Source organism: Mixophyes fleayi, chromosome 5 (assembly GCF_038048845.1).
Source record: "Mixophyes fleayi isolate aMixFle1 chromosome 5, aMixFle1.hap1, whole genome shotgun sequence".
NCBI lineage: Eukaryota > Metazoa > Chordata > Amphibia > Anura > Limnodynastidae > Mixophyes > Mixophyes fleayi.
Genome location: NC_134406.1, coordinates 266,778,773 through 266,794,759, shown reverse-complemented (window position 1 = coordinate 266,794,759; position 15,987 = coordinate 266,778,773). Strand labels below are relative to the sequence as shown.

The window sequence follows — 15,987 nt, the reverse complement described above, 5'->3', positions numbered from 1 at the left end:
ACGTGCAGGTTAGATAAATACACACTAGCCTTATTTTACATCCCATATGATGTATCTAATAGAATTATAGAGAAACACATTACACACATTACAGTTTTTGCTGCAAACAGCCTATTGGAAGCACCACCGTTACTTATTGTCTGTTATATCATGTGACCCTGCTGTCAGCTGACCATTCCTCTCTCTTTTTTTATCTTCTTTAAAATAAAGATTAACAAAAAGCCTAACTTGGGTAAAACAATCATTATCAGGATATACGTTCCCCTATAATTCATAACGTCCAATTATTGATGGCAACAAATTCTATATTTTCTAATATTTAATAACATGACTATATTGTAGCCTCATAACTTTTTGGCCTCTTTGCTGTTTTAGTATTTGTTTTATGTTTTTATGTGTTTAGCAACAACTGACATAGATTCTCTGATCTCAATCCGGTACTTGATCTAAATACCAGACTGTTTTTAATTTAGGCCCCAATCACTTGTCTTATTGTATTTAAGCACGGTGGGGGTTGTAGTAGTTGTGGAAGTCTTGAGAGAGAGAGATAAGTTATGACAGCCCAAAGCATCAAAAACTAAACACACTCTATTGTATATAAGTTTGTTTTATGATAATTTATGCTCTATCTGTAGCTTTAGTACATCTGTTTTCAAAGTTGGTTTTATATATAGGCTATATAGGCATGTACCAGGGGCAATCGCAGGATTTCTAGAGGGGGGTTTCCACACCACACCACCAGTGGGCGTGACCAGCATGCATGGGGGCGTGGTTATAATATTAGACAGTGCTTGGCTGCTCTCCAACTCTTCCTATCTCCATAATATACATGGGCAATGCTGCGTGCACTACTGTTAGGTGCGCGCAGCTCTCCCTTTTCAAGCAGAGCTGTGTGAAACTGGGGCAGGGTCCAGCTATCTCAATTAAACAGTGCCCCAGGTTTGGAGGGGGTTTCCAGGCACTAGGAATCCCCCCTTGGTTTGCCTATGTGCACCTATAGGCAGTACAGCATAATCTAGTTGATCCCAATGCCTCTCCTTTGCTCACCCTATCTATAACAGACACTTCATTTGGCAGTGACTGTATTGAGGGACTGGGAGGCAAATGCAGTTTTGTGCTTCCGATTATTGAATGCATGCTCGGCTGGCAATACACAGCAAGCCTTCCTTCAATGATGTGCGCTCATAATTTTATCTGCCGCTTGGTCCCCTAGTTGGTGCTCCTGCAGCCTACTGTTTTTAGATTCTAATTGGCAGCTAGAGTTCATTCTATTCGCAGCCCAGCACTATAAGTTATTATGAGTGCCAGTAGCTGTCTACTGGATGTTATGACAGCCTCTGGCTTTTCCTAGCAGCAAACACGCAGGGTCCAGGCCACAGGGGATTTAAATAAAAGGGGTAGGAGCAGCTTAACTGGCTCTGCCATCCAATGAGACCCAGCTGAAATGAATCTCAGACTTTATATGACTATTGTAGATAAAAGTTATGATTGATCAAAACAATACATAAATATTACAAATCAGACATTTACTAAATTGTTCTTTCCTTTCTGCAACTTCATACAATACATCTTTTAAAATCTGCACATATGTAACGACTGCTAACTAAATATAGATTTGCTTTAATCGCTCAGTTTAATGCAATTAAGAAATTATTTATTTAGCACCTATTTGTTTTCACCTTGCTAAATACCAGGTTGGATAGAGTAACGTTTTTTGATTACCTTAGCGAGATTAATATTGCAAGTTAAAGTGTAAAGCAAGTAATGAAGTGCAAGGTGTCTAAGCTTTCCTAGTTGGAAAGTGTTTCCCAGATCCTCTAATGGGCAGTGAATGGAGGAGAACGATCTGCTGATAGAAGCAGATGGTTACAGTCGAGAACTACCCAGACTGCATATATTTTCTTTGCACCTGGTACTGGAGGTGCGAGCCATGCCAGTTCCTTGCTCAACACAGATGTTCTTGTTGAATATTTTTATGGAAGTGCAACATAAAGCTCTCTGCTCAAAACATTGCCATACTAGAGCGCTGGAATCGAAGTCCTGCACTTTATTAGTGCATCTGTATTTTTGGAAGAATCTCACATTCTGAATCACCTTCCAATATTGCTGACGTCTGCAATATACTGTACATTACATAGAACATAGAGAACTGTATGGTAGGATCTCAAAGAATTAATATAATAAAGAGATATGTCAAAATGCCATGACTGATTTGTTTCCCTTCCTATATTGAAAATAAACCTAAATATTATTAAACAAAAAAAATATAAACAATTATATAAACAGAAGTTTGTTTTCAAAAGCACCGGAAACGGGCAAATTTGATTGTTCGACCTATTCACCTGATGAACAGATATGCGGAAAACTTCATCATAGATGTACTGTACACAGATCAGGTTTTATGGACAACGGGTCAAATGTCCGAATTTAATAGTAAAAGGCATCACTTGCTGCTGCCAGATTGGTCAAGGATCACACACAAGTGTTGTTGGGGGGCGGGGAGAGGGAGGGGGTGTAACTATGGCTATCAAATTAGATATAGGACCCCCCACTTTGGTTGGAATTGAATTATGTAGCTACTGAGTATTATGATGTGTTTATATAGTCCCGGTACGTCTGATAAATTGTTGTACGTTCCATCTAACTGGGCTAGTTTGACAGCCTCAAACTTGTACATGGTTGGGTTACTCATGATTTTGGGACCGGTTCCTTCACTCTTAAACCAAAATTTCTAAGTTCATTTGGAACTAAATTTAAAACGGCAACTGGAAGTCAAACTTAATCATGATGCAGGTTGAACAAGTTTGATACTTTTTGAACATCCTCCTCAAACTGTGGTTGAATCTTTCAAACTTGCAAAAGTCTGAGAATTTCCCATAATTTTTTTAACTTTTGTATAGGTCCGACGATCTACTTTGAGGACTGTTTTCAAAATGGTCCGACCATCTCTACTTGCATTGCATTACCGGGTATCATTGTGGGGTGGTACATTTCCTTTTGCAGGGGTGATGCTCAATCAAATATCATCAGAGAGAAATGGAATTTGATCATCTACAATTGTTTGGGAGCAGACACACACGCACAAGGTACAATGGTAAGCCAATTTGGTCTCACGGGCAGGGTCCCCTCTACCTATTGTCCCATGTCTGTCTACTGTCTGACTCCCTTGTACGCCCTGTTAGGTCTTTTGCTTCACTCTGTGTGAGTCCCCATAGCATTACCCACACTCATTTGTGCTACTTATGTGTATTACTTCATCTAGTTGTTACTCACTGCTGTATCCGGTGCTACGGAATCTGTGGCTCCTTACAAATAAACAAATAATAATTATTATTATCATATGGAAAAGTTTATAATAGAATGGCAGATAACATCAATCAAACCAATCAATCATTCTTTAATTAGCTAGGTCAGTGGTCAGGGATTAGGGGTAAATTACTCCAAATGGGGTAAAAATGAAATTCCTGGGAGTAATGCTGCCGTTCAGATGCTGTCAGTTGGATTGTAGACCCCTTTAAATGTGAAATTGCTGTTGTACCAGAAGAGCCTCAAGGGTTGGCAGAGGCACTTCTTGAGCTTCAATGCAATAATGAAGCACGTATTGCATTTGAAAACAAAGCAGATCTGTCATATTTTTGGATGTCAACAGCTGCAAAGGCATCAAAATTGCACATGAGGAGGCAGTAAAAAAGTTGCTGCCTTTTGCAACAACCTACTTTTGCAAACAAGGATTTTCCACTCTAACGAGCATAAAAACAAACCAGAGAAATTGATTGGATGCTGAAGACTGTATCCAAATTGCTATGACATCAAAATGCCCCAATATTGATGCTCTTGTATAAAAAATGAAGCAACATCATTTCTCCAAAACCTGAAGTTTTGAAGTTGAAGCTTTCAAAGAAATTTTAAATAGATTTAATAAAATTTTGAATTCCAATAATTAATAATAAATGATTTCCTTCCTTTCAAATCAAGGGGGTAATGTCTGCGTATCTAAATATATTTTGGGATAAAAGGTTAAAAAAGTTCCCTGACCCCTGATCTAGGTGAACACCACTGAACAAGTAGATGTGCAAGACGGACCTGCGTTAAACAAGTCAAGTAATACATTTATATCCAGATAAAAAGACGGTAGATGCAAGCGTACCATAGTACAGAAAGACCTGCAATAGACGGGAAAAATAAAGTACATTTTAGTTGGGATTAAAGGTAATTGGTGGCATATGCTTAACAACGAGGGAATTAAGTCATTAAAAATGTATGCCAAATACAACACATACAATTCCATTAGGAGATTAGTTAAACTGGATGCTACAAAAGAATAGATGTACTTAATCAGTTTAAAAGGACCCAGGCACATCATGGGGGAGATACATGTTAGCAGAGCTGGGCCACCAGTTGGGAAAGGGGGATGGACCTGAGATAATGTCATGAGGGAAGAAAAGTAGATGCTGTAAATATGCAAAGAAAACATAAGTGAGGGAGGGTGAGATTTAGGGCAATAGATAAGTATGTGACTCAGGGATAAGATAGACATTAACGCAAGAACAATGGAGGATAGGAAAAACAGGATAGCAGTGAAAAGGGAGTGGGATACACTAGGATCATTGGAAGCAGGTGTAGTGTATTTTAAGTATAAGATCATAAACACAGTAATACTAAGAGGAGTCCTCAGTGTCAGTGACTTCTCTAGCAAATTCCAGAGTAATGATAGGACGAATCCTATGGCTGCTTTCCCAAAACGCGTTAGTGCTTTGGGTACTTTCAAAGAAATCAGTGAATTGCTTCTTAAGGCATATGTTCCAGGCATATAGGGAGATGGACAATCAACATTACACTGCAGGAGTTGTCCAGTGAGAGTTCTGTATGTCCACAGACCTGCATTTTTCTATTGTCTGTAGTGACGGGAGGTCCATCCTACGATCACATATAAAGAACAGTGATGGATAGAGAAGAGGAGGTAGAGAACCATTATCTTAGTAGTCAATTTGTTTTTATTTTTTTTATAAAGTATGTTGACAGCAGCTTACAAGCCACAACAGGCAGTCTAAGGGGGGTATTCAATTGTTTGTTTTAATGCGCTAAAACCAAAAAAAACGAGCGCTCTAAAAAAACTTCATATTATACGGTAATTTTGCGTGCGTAAACAGTTAATACGGTACTTACTCGCTGCCAGCGGGCTGAATTTCAGCTCGCTGCTCAGGGAGCTGCGAGATGAAATTTAGCGAGTAATTACCGTATTAACAGTAATATTTTTAGAGCGCTCGTTTTTTTTTGTTTTAGCGCGTTAAAACAAACAATTGAATACTCCCCTATGAAGTTATGAGGCTTAGGTAGATTACTGTATCATCTGCAACGGATGACTTTTATCTAATTGATGCCCAAGTCTACCTGGCTCCGTAGCGTGCCTTTTTTTTAAGAAACTTTAGTAAATATGTTTACCTTTGACCTGTTGGTACCTGTTAGAAACCATTGTGGAAACATTACAAGGAGGTATAAACTAGACCAATATCAATAATGAAAATTCGAGGCTGTAAACACCAGTGTCAAAGACCTTAATATCATATAGAAAAATGGTACACACAGATTTCTTGTTCTCCAGCTTTAGGAGCTTGAGAAAGGAACAAGTTAAATAGATGTGTTCTAGGTACGGCCAAGACATGATAAAAGGGGCTGTATAAGCATATCAAATATAAAAAAATAATATTAATATTAATATATAAAATAAAATTAATATATAAATTACATTAAAAAGCACAAAGACAAATAAAATCATCAAGGCCAAAAAAGACTAAATAATTATATAAAATTCTTGAATGAATGCCAAAGCCTTCCACCATCCATATAGAGGTTGTCGAAAGAAGGCACAATACATGCTCCCTTACAAATAAATGGGAATTTGTAGGAACTAAACCTCCTTCGGTTAAAGGAAGTGGTAACGTTAGACGGTAGCTTGCGAAAAGCTTATAACAAGGACACATGGCATTTAAAATACTATAAGCTATATTGTGGTATAGGAACGTTCATCTATACATTTAAGCTTGAAGATAATTTTTCATACTAAATTAACTTCTACTGAGTACAGTAAGTGGATAAGGTTGGTTAGACACTGCACACCACAACTTCTTAGCTGAAATGTTTGAATGATAGCAAAAGAGCTCAGCAGGCACTAGAAGAGAAAAAATAGCATTGAAGAGTTTAAAACTAAAAATCAAGTGTTTATCTTGCATCGTGTGTCATCTACGAACCATCTTTCGTGTCCTGCTTACTCGTCAATGGGTCAACTGCAAGGCCTTTCTCAAGCTTAATGCAGACTCGCTGCCTACACAAAGTGCAGGAAGCCAGTTTATGGGCTGAACAACATTCATGATAATACAGCTTATTCATTTCCTAGGAATTAGTGACACCACTGAGACAGTACAACATATTCATGGGGCGTGAATTCCAAAAAATTGATAGGCTTCAGTCTCATAAATATTGATCCAGTCGACAAAATGGCTACCAAAATGGCTGCCTCCACTGTCTCTAGGCAATAGGTGCAGTTTAGTAACCAAATAGACAAGTGTTGCTTGGAAATTCAGCTATAATTCCTTTTATTTTACTTTATGACATCTCCCAACCTAGGGGTAGGTTTACTAAAGCTTCTAAAAAGGAAGAGCGGAGGTGTTGTCCATATCCACCAATAGGATTCTAGCTATCATTTATCTAGTACAGTCTAGAAAATGATAGCTGGAATCTGATTGGTTGCTATGGGCGACACCTCCACTTTAGTAAATCTCCACTGAGAGTAAGTCAGGTGGCAAAACTATCTTAAATGTATCTTTGGCAAGATGTAGAAGTTTGATATGATATATGGTTGCACACCATGAAGTTGGCTAGAATCATCATCATCAGCATCTTCATCTATTTATATAGCGCCACTAATTCTGCAGCGTTGTACAGAGAACTCACCCACATCAGTCCCTGCCCCATTGGAGCTTACAGTCTAAATTCCTTAACACACACACACACACACACACAGACAAACAGAATAGTTCATACATACACAGACAAAGAGACTATGGTCAATTTTTTTTATAGCTGCCAATTAATACTACTAGTTTGTATTTGGATTGTGGGAGGAAACCGGAGCACCCGGAGGAAACCCACGCAAACATGGGGAGAAAATACAAACTCCACACAGATAAGGCCATGGTCGGGAATCAAACTCATGACTCCAGTGCTGTGAGGCAGAAGTGCTAACCACTAAGCCACCGTGCTTAAATGCTACCAAACAATAACCTTATAGAACCAATTGTAGGTACCGAGAGCAAGCTTTTAGAACATTGACGGGCAATCTAAAGCCCTTCAAGAGACATATCTAAAGCTGGGTACACACCTATGCAATCATTATCATCATAGATGCAAGGTCTCAAATGATTTCACTAACGACTGAAAGTCCCGATGACCATGCCGGTTCATGTGTACACACCTACACAATTTAACTTCAGATCTGTGATCTTCATCTCTCAAAACCATCTGCTGATATTGTTCCATCGTTGATCGTGATTTTTAGGAAGCTCATAAAACCAAATCAACAGATACAATGTGTTTTTGTACAATAAAACATGATCGTTGGAGCATACACACTCTTACAATAACTGACCAAACGGTCGTGAGTCATGTGATCTGCACAATAATTGCATAGTCATGTACCCAGCTTCAGAGGGGGACCTCAAATCTTCAAAATTGCCAGGCTTTACTCTTAGGCTGGGTACATACTACAGGAAATTTATCCCAATGTCATAACAGTAACAATTTTACCAACAGCTAGAAGAAAAAAAAAAGTCCTGATCAGCATGATAATTCATGTGTACACACTAGACACATTTTAAAAGATTTATCCTCAGATTTGTGCTCTTCATCTGTCATAACCATCTGCTGATCATGACTGTAAACTCTATGGAGATCTGCCAACACTGCTGGTCCTGAGTGGATACACACTAGAGAATCGGAACGACATCGCTCCATCGTTGAAGGAGATTTTAAGTCTGGTTTAAAAATCAAATGAAACTATACAATGAGCTTTGGCACGATAATCATTCATAGTTTCAGTGTACACTCTAATAGAATATTGGGCCCAACATTCGATTATCGCGTAATTGGCATGATAATCGGCTGAAAAGCCTATAGTGTGTACCTACCCATAGTCTAAGTAATAAGTTAATACAATACATTGCATCAAGGAAGGAGACACAGCTATGCAATAACACATGAACAGGCATTTTAATGTAAGATAAATAAGTGCTAATGGCTCTATTAAACATATTAAGCACGGTGGCTCAGTGGTTAGCACTTCTGCCTCACAGCACTGGGGTTATGAGTTTGATGCCTAACCATGGCTTTATCTGTGTGGAGTTTGTATGTTTTCCCTGAGTTTCCTCTGGGTGCTCCGGTTTCCTCCCACATTCCAAAAACATACTGGTAGGTTAATTGGCTGCTATAAAATTGACCCTGATCTCTCTCTCTCTGTCTGTGTGTGTGTATGTTAGGGAATTTAGACTGTAAGCTCCAATGGAGCAGGGACTGATGTGAGAGAGTTCTCTGTACAGCTGCGGAATTAGTAGCGCTATATAAATAGCTGATGATGATGATCTGGCAATTCATTGTGGGTGACCAGATTTTGAAAGTTTGATGAAGGTCTGGAAACGGAACAACTCAATTATGCTAAACTATTGCGCATTTTATTTTCAATATGTCTCATGATCAAGAATGTCTGTAATACCAAAATTAGATCACTCTGCAGGTACACTGATGCAAGACAGGGCCTGCCTAATCATTTCTTACAGGAAAAATTCAGTTTTGTCCTAAGGAAGAAGGAGGGAGTAGATCTGGTGCAGACTGTACATCCCTCGTCCTCTGATCCCATATGTACTGCTGCACGGTGTTTTCAGCCGATTATCGGGTCTATTAGACGATATCACAGTAGTGTGTACCCTGCAACAAGCAATCACTCACCCCTGCTCCTGTCTCACTCAGTTCCTGTCTCCAGCATTTAGGCGGCGATGATTCAGGATGGAAGGACTGGGATGTTTCCTCTCATCTGGTCATCATGTAGCTGTGTTCCGGGACAACACCTCCAGACCTCTTGCAGGAGTTTGTATCTCAGGTTCAGGGTGCTGTGACCCTTGCAGGAAAATGCTCTATGGAGAGTGTGGAGAGTTTATTGCTGTCGACTCACACAGACTCCAGGTTTGACGCCATTCTCCTTGGTCTGATCCCAGGACATGTTGTTGTACACAGCTCTGATGCTTTGTCTGAAGTAGCTCGAATCTTGAAGCCTGGGGGATTATTGAGGAACCAGTGGACCTCCAAGGTTCTCATGATGTGCTTCTCAGATCCCCAGCTGGTCTTTCCTCAGCTCTCACTCTGTTGGGATTTACAGGGGTGACAGGAGCCTCTGACATCACAGCAGATAGGAAGCGTCAGGCTACTCGGGCAGTGAATCGGCTGTCATTAGACTATCAGCTAAAAAGCCCAACTTCAAAGTGGGATCTGCAAGGCAGCTGTCGCTTTCCAAACGCCCAATGCCAGGTAAACCCTTTGTGGATCCAGCTACTGTGAAACTCTGGACACTGTCTGCCAGTGACATGAATGATAATGACGGGGATCTCTTAGACTGAGAGGAGCTTCTGGATCAGGAAGACCTGAAGAAACCTCTTCGTTCCTCCCTGCAAAAAAGTGGATGTGGGGAAGGTGGTGAAAAGAAACGCAAGGCTGCAAGAACTGCACATTGGGATTAGTACAGAAGTTGGAAAAGGAGAAGAGTAAGATTATTATCCTAAAATCTGCACCTTCAGCATAAGGCAATTGTTAGAAGACGAATTTCGCTGTGCAAGTTGCCCTTATCTTGGAATGCCAGCATTTAAACCAGGAGAGGACACAGCCAAGATATCAAAGGAGCGGCTTCAGGACAACTCTGTGAATGTCCTTGAGTGGCCCAGCCAGAGCCCAGACTTGAGTCTGATTGAACATCTCTGGAGAGATCTGAAAATGTCTGTGCACCAACGCTTCCCATACAACCTGATGGAGCTTGAGAGGTGCTGCAAAGAGGAATGGGCGAAACTGCCCAAAGATAGGTGTGCCAAGCTTGTGGCATCATATTCAAAGAGACTTGAGGCTGTAATTGCTGCCAATGAGCATCAACAAAGTATTGAGCAAAGGCTGTGAATACTTATGTACATGTGATTTCTTAGTTTTTCATTTTTAATAAATTTGCAAAACTCTCAAAAAAAATGTTTCCACATTGTCATTATGGGGTATTGTGTGTAGAATTTTGATGGAAAAAAGGAATTTATTCCATTTAGGAATAAGGTTGTAACATAACAAAATGTGGAAAAAGTGAAGCGTTGTGAATACTTTCCGGGTGCACTGTATATTTTGAGTTTCTTATATTTCATAGGATTTATGATTCATTGGCATAATTCACTGTATTGCTGCCTTTAATTTATGATTTGTGTGCAGCTATATATGTTTAAAAGGGAAGGGAGAGCTATCCACCCCTTATCCAAGGATAGTGTTCTTGATGTAACTGCCCCCAGCATTCGCTAGACTCTCTAAGCCAGGCCTGGTCGGCCTGTGGCTCTCCAGGTGTTGTGAAACTACAAGTCACAGCATACCCTGACAGCCGTTGGCTGGCTATCTACTGGCAAAGCATGCTGGGGCTTATAATCTCACAACACCTGGAGAGCCTCAGGTTGGCCAGGCTTGCTCTAAGCACTGATACAGATGACAGCAGGATCCTGATTGGATGAGTGCATGGCCCTTCAACCAGGGGCCACGCATTGAGTAATGTGGGGCAAAGAGAGCAAGCTGAATGACTTGAGAATTATCATTTATAATGTAACTTTCTAGGTGAAGTAGTAATGCAGAGTTGCACTAAACAGCAAAATCTTAATGCAACCATTTATATTTTAAGAGTTGAACTGATTCATTTCCACAATGCTCCAATTAGAGGAGAAATTATTGTGAAAAGGGCAAAGCATGAAAACAGTAAATATCCAAATTCCATAAAGTCCATGGTCCACAGTATACCTCTGTACTGTACTTTTTTTTATATAAGCTTTACCCAAAAGTTGTGTCAATTATAAAAAAAAAAGCTCCATTATTATTCTTGTTGCAAGACATCTCACTGATATATTTTGACTAAAATAAATGCTTGTGGTCTTGCTGCATTAGTTAGACGTTATCTAGTCTTAACAAAAGCTGCAAATTCCATTATATTAATTGTGGGTTTTTTTGGAAGTTGGCCTAGAATCAAAAGGCTTCTTGGAATGTATAATAATACACCAGGATATTGATAAAGTACTTTCTCAATACATCCCCTTGCCCACTTGCTTGTAGAGATATTTTCACTATGCAAAATATATGACATGTTTATTGACCACTATTTATATAGAAATATTTCAAATAACATTTATTTTTAGCCCTGGTTTCTTGGCATAGTTCTAATATGTATGCCTTTTTTGTTGCTTTAAGTGTGATTAGCATTTAGGACAAGATGTTAATTTAGAGTTTTGTGATCAGCTATAATAAAGCCCTATTTAAAAAGCCTAAGCGTAAATATATCCCCCAAACAGCACGAACGTATTGTTAGTTTTGTCCGTGTCCTACAATTATTAGAGAAAAGCAGTGTACTTTTTTAAAGTTACCACAAGTTCTATAGCGACAGAGCCAAAGTCTAAAATACATTGGACACTCGACGGTTATTTCCTAGAATAGAGTATGGAAGGATTACAGCTATTGTCCATCCAACCACATCCTGAATAACATTATTGTTTGATTAAACATTTCAACACTATATTTGAATAAATTGAAAGTTCCTGTTATCAATATTTTTCTTCCACTGTTTTGCTAAATGGTTCTAGAGATTTAAGTACTGGATGTAGCAGACGTTTATTGTTTCCTGGCTGGTTTATATTTATCCTTGCTTCCCTAAGTTTGAGATTTAAATTAAAATGGAAATAAAAATAAAAAGACTTTGGGCTGAAGTTGTAAGATGATTTTTTTTTGTCATGATAGAAAACAAAAAATGTTTTCTATTTGGGCTGTTTTTGTTCTTAAAACAATTGTCCAATACTATGGAACCCAAAATGTTTAAAGTCATAAGGTGTTTTACGGGTTTAAAAAAAAAGTTGGACATCATAGGGTAAATGTATTACACCTTCGAAAAAGGAGGTGTTGCCCAAGGCAACCAATCAGATTCTAGCTATCACTCCCTATAATGTACATGATAAATGATAGCTAGAATCCGATGGGAAACACCTCCACTTTTACTTCTTCATTTTTGGAAGGTTTGATACATCCCCCCCCCCTCCACACACACTCCCATGCATTATGTTATACAGACAAGGAAGATCTGTAGATTGAAGATGATCGTTGACTAATGTTGTATGTACTATATTGCCCTTGGTGAATCAACGCTAGGAGTGGAAAGGTTGTCTACTGCTCAAGAGATAGAGATTAAAGTGGGTTTCCACTTTCAAATGCATTTCATTTACTGTCTAGTACAGTGATGGGCAAACTACGGCCCACGGGCCAGATCCGGCCCACTTAGAGGTTCTATCCGGCCCCCCAATATTTTAAAAAATTTCACTAAAATATGCATAAAATTATTAGGGCCGTACCTGTGTGTCAGAACCTTCATTTTTATGCCTTCCCAGCCATTTCCTCCATTACACTTCATCCTCCTTCCTAAAAGGACACTTTGTATGTCAATCACTCAAACACCTGCCCGCCCCCTAAGGGCTGAAAGTCATGTGAAAAGAGATGGGCTGGGCCATATACTAAGGCGGATTTCAATTGGCTGCTGTGTTGTCAGTTAGTGGCTCACCAGAAAGACGGATCTGCAACAACCTGCTGAAATAAGTTCTGTGTCTGTACGATCGCTGCACTTATAGAGGTAACACTGCTATATAACACCCTCCCGTCCCATTCAAAAAAAAATATTATATATTTCGATATTTGAGTTTTTTAATAAATTATATTAGCCCACCTAAAGTTTTTCTTTTTTATTTGGCCCGCTCCTGAAAAAGTTTGCCCATCACTGGTCTAGTACATGCTTTTTGCAACTTACGCTAAATACATCAATTTAACTTTTTGTTTCCATCGCTACTTTTCAATCATGTCTTTAAACTATTAGGTAGATTTGGTTATCTTCTGGGATTTGGTTCAGTGAGTCAAATCACAAGATATTTTAACTGAAAGGTCACATGAGTGTCATGATTTGCTGTAATACCAGCTGCAGCTGACAGGTGGCAGTACACCATCAGCACTGACAACTGCATATTCCTTTTCACTTACTGTAATCAGCACTTTGCTAATGGTCAAGTCAATCAAGAATAAGAGATCTCACCTGTATGTACCCTTTATAAGGTCCTCATTCCTACCAATCTTTCAATGAGCAAAGTTGGAATTTCGTTTCTCTGCTTAGTCTTGTTTTATTTACCGGTTTATATTCTTGGCTTAGTCCCTCATGATTCTACATTCCACCTTCTCCAACTCATTGACTTCAGATTTGTCCCTCACAACCCGTCCTCTCAGGACTAAGCTACTTGACCAGTCGTGGTGATCACTAACCCAGCCAAGTGATTCTCTCCTGAGAGTGACCAGCACCAGGACAATGAGTTCATGGATGGTGAATGTTTAGATGACTAATAATCCCTGAACCTCTGCTCCTCGAAGGTCTGAATAAATATTTCTCAATAAATTAAAGGGGAAATCCATGACGAAGATCATTTGCAATGCTCACATCCCGATATGGGTGGCCAAATTCGATACTGATCTTGTCGCTCAGAGTTTTGGTTGGGCATTGTTATCAGCCCATGTGTGATTTCAGGCAGCCAATTATTTGTGAATCCGTGTGAAAGGATGTGTGTCCTTACCAGCATCCTAGTAAAGGGGAAATCATTAAGCCACTCTCACAACCCACTTCTGGAACTTGTAGAGTAACAATGAAGAACCCAACTATAATTGGGTGATGGAGAGTTGCAACCTTCTCATGATGTTTTCTGTTATTAGAGATGTATAATTACATCATCAAATTTCAACTTTCTACAAATATCTGTATTTTGCTTTCAGATAATCAGCTGTTGAAGAACAAACTCAAAATCTGTAGAACATGGATAAAAATTGTAATTTTTTTTTCACAATGGAACCTACGCACCATCCCATATATAAAACTTAAATATAGTGTTGAACAAAATAATTGACATAGTTTAGAATGCATTTGATTTTGTCCATTTTAAAACAACTGGTGAACTGATATAAATTAAGTAGGATGGAACTGAAAAATAAACATACTGTAAAATATAATTTTTAGAAACTAATTCTATAGACATAATGAACATATTTACATTATAAATAACTAATTAAAAACAACAACTCAATGTTGCACATACTTTTGTGAACAGAAATTTGGGAGATCCACATATTCTATGTATAAGCTTATATGGACATGGAAAAAGAAGACACTTGTTTTTTCCTAGGAAGCCTGACACAATAGTCTCTTATCTAACCATAACCTGCTCCAGAGAGTTTATGAACATAACATGGAGAGAAGTCCTGGTCTTATAAATTTCTGGAACAAAATTCTTTTAAAGAAAAACGATTTGTCAAGTAAACCCTTCTCTCCATAATTAACAGAACTCTAATGGGGGTAGTCAATTGTTAGCGAGACGGGTGAAATACCCGCGCTCGAAAAATATTACCGTTAATACGGTAATTACTCGCTGAATTTCAGCGAGTAAATTACCGTATTAACGGTATTTACGCGCAATATTACTGTATTAACGGTAATATTTTTCGAGCGCGGGTATTTCACCCGTCTCGCTAACAATTGAATACCCTCCTATGGGTCTCAGGGACACTCGCACTTTGTCAAATACTCCCCACCATGACCATAGTTCTTTAACCATCCATTCCCTGCTGCAATAAGCTGGGTATATATGCTGTGATATTGCAGCAGTTATCGGACATTTGGACTGATATTGCAGTGTGTGTGGTCCCAAAACGGCTGTGATGCCAGATAAAGACTTTGCCTAAATCAGTCTATGTGACATATTCCGTCAGTACTAACACTCCGTAATGACATCAGTAGAGATCGAGACCCTGAAGCCAAGGGCCAACAGGTTGGATCTTGGCCAATTTAACCACCCATGTGCGTGTCCAAGTTGAATGATGATCCCGTCGCTTGACTCTCAGGCTGAATGGCAGAATTTCCCAGTGTTTGGGCACCCAAAGGAAGGAGAAACTTTCAGCGCGTGTGTCCGTTGAAGCTTATTGAATGTTTCCCTTTTCTGCAGGTATTGGATCTCAAAATATTAAGGATTTATCCTACCTCCCAACATAGAGCATTGCCCGCAAGAAGAATACGAGTGGGCCCATGTCATTTTAAGTAGCCCCTTACATGACTGGGTTGGAGGTTGGGGCAGTGGCAGAACTACCATGGGTACAGGAGGGCAGGCCACTAAGGGGCCTGGAGGTGAGGGATGTCCATTGTTGGGTTGAACCACGCACCACTTGGTGGAGGGTCCTCTTCGGATCATTCCATGCGCAGCGCGTGCATGTGCCAGCCGTACATCCTTTCTCGGAAGAGACACCCTCTTTCTCAGATGCCCCTGCCCAAGTTTTGCTATGGGACCCGGCAGTGCACTGATCTGCCCCTGGGGGGGGGGGGGGGGGGGAGATCAACTGTTTTAAAATAAAACACCTTCATGATTCTTTATCTAAGTAATAAACTTGTTGCCTTCACATATAGGTATGAGGCTAAAATGATACCCTTCACTTCTCAATTCCCAACTGTTAGATTGTAACACATTAAAATTCATTGTTCCACACAACTGTTAGCTGCAGATGACCCTTACTGATCTTAAACTTATTTCAGTATCTGTAACTGAATAGAGGGTTTTCGTACAGCATGTTCTAATGGTACTTTGGCCTTTAGCCAAA

General features: G+C 39.5%; 1 protein-coding gene and 1 pseudogene across 4 annotated transcripts in view; both read left to right on the top strand.

Moving 5' to 3' along the window:
• The window catches only part of DGKB (diacylglycerol kinase beta), a 411,208-nt gene that overhangs the window by 344,721 nt on the left and 50,500 nt on the right, over positions 1–15,987 (top strand). The gene's annotated exons all lie outside the window — the stretch shown is intronic.
• On the top strand, positions 9,055–14,133 carry LOC142157950 (anamorsin-like; annotated as a pseudogene).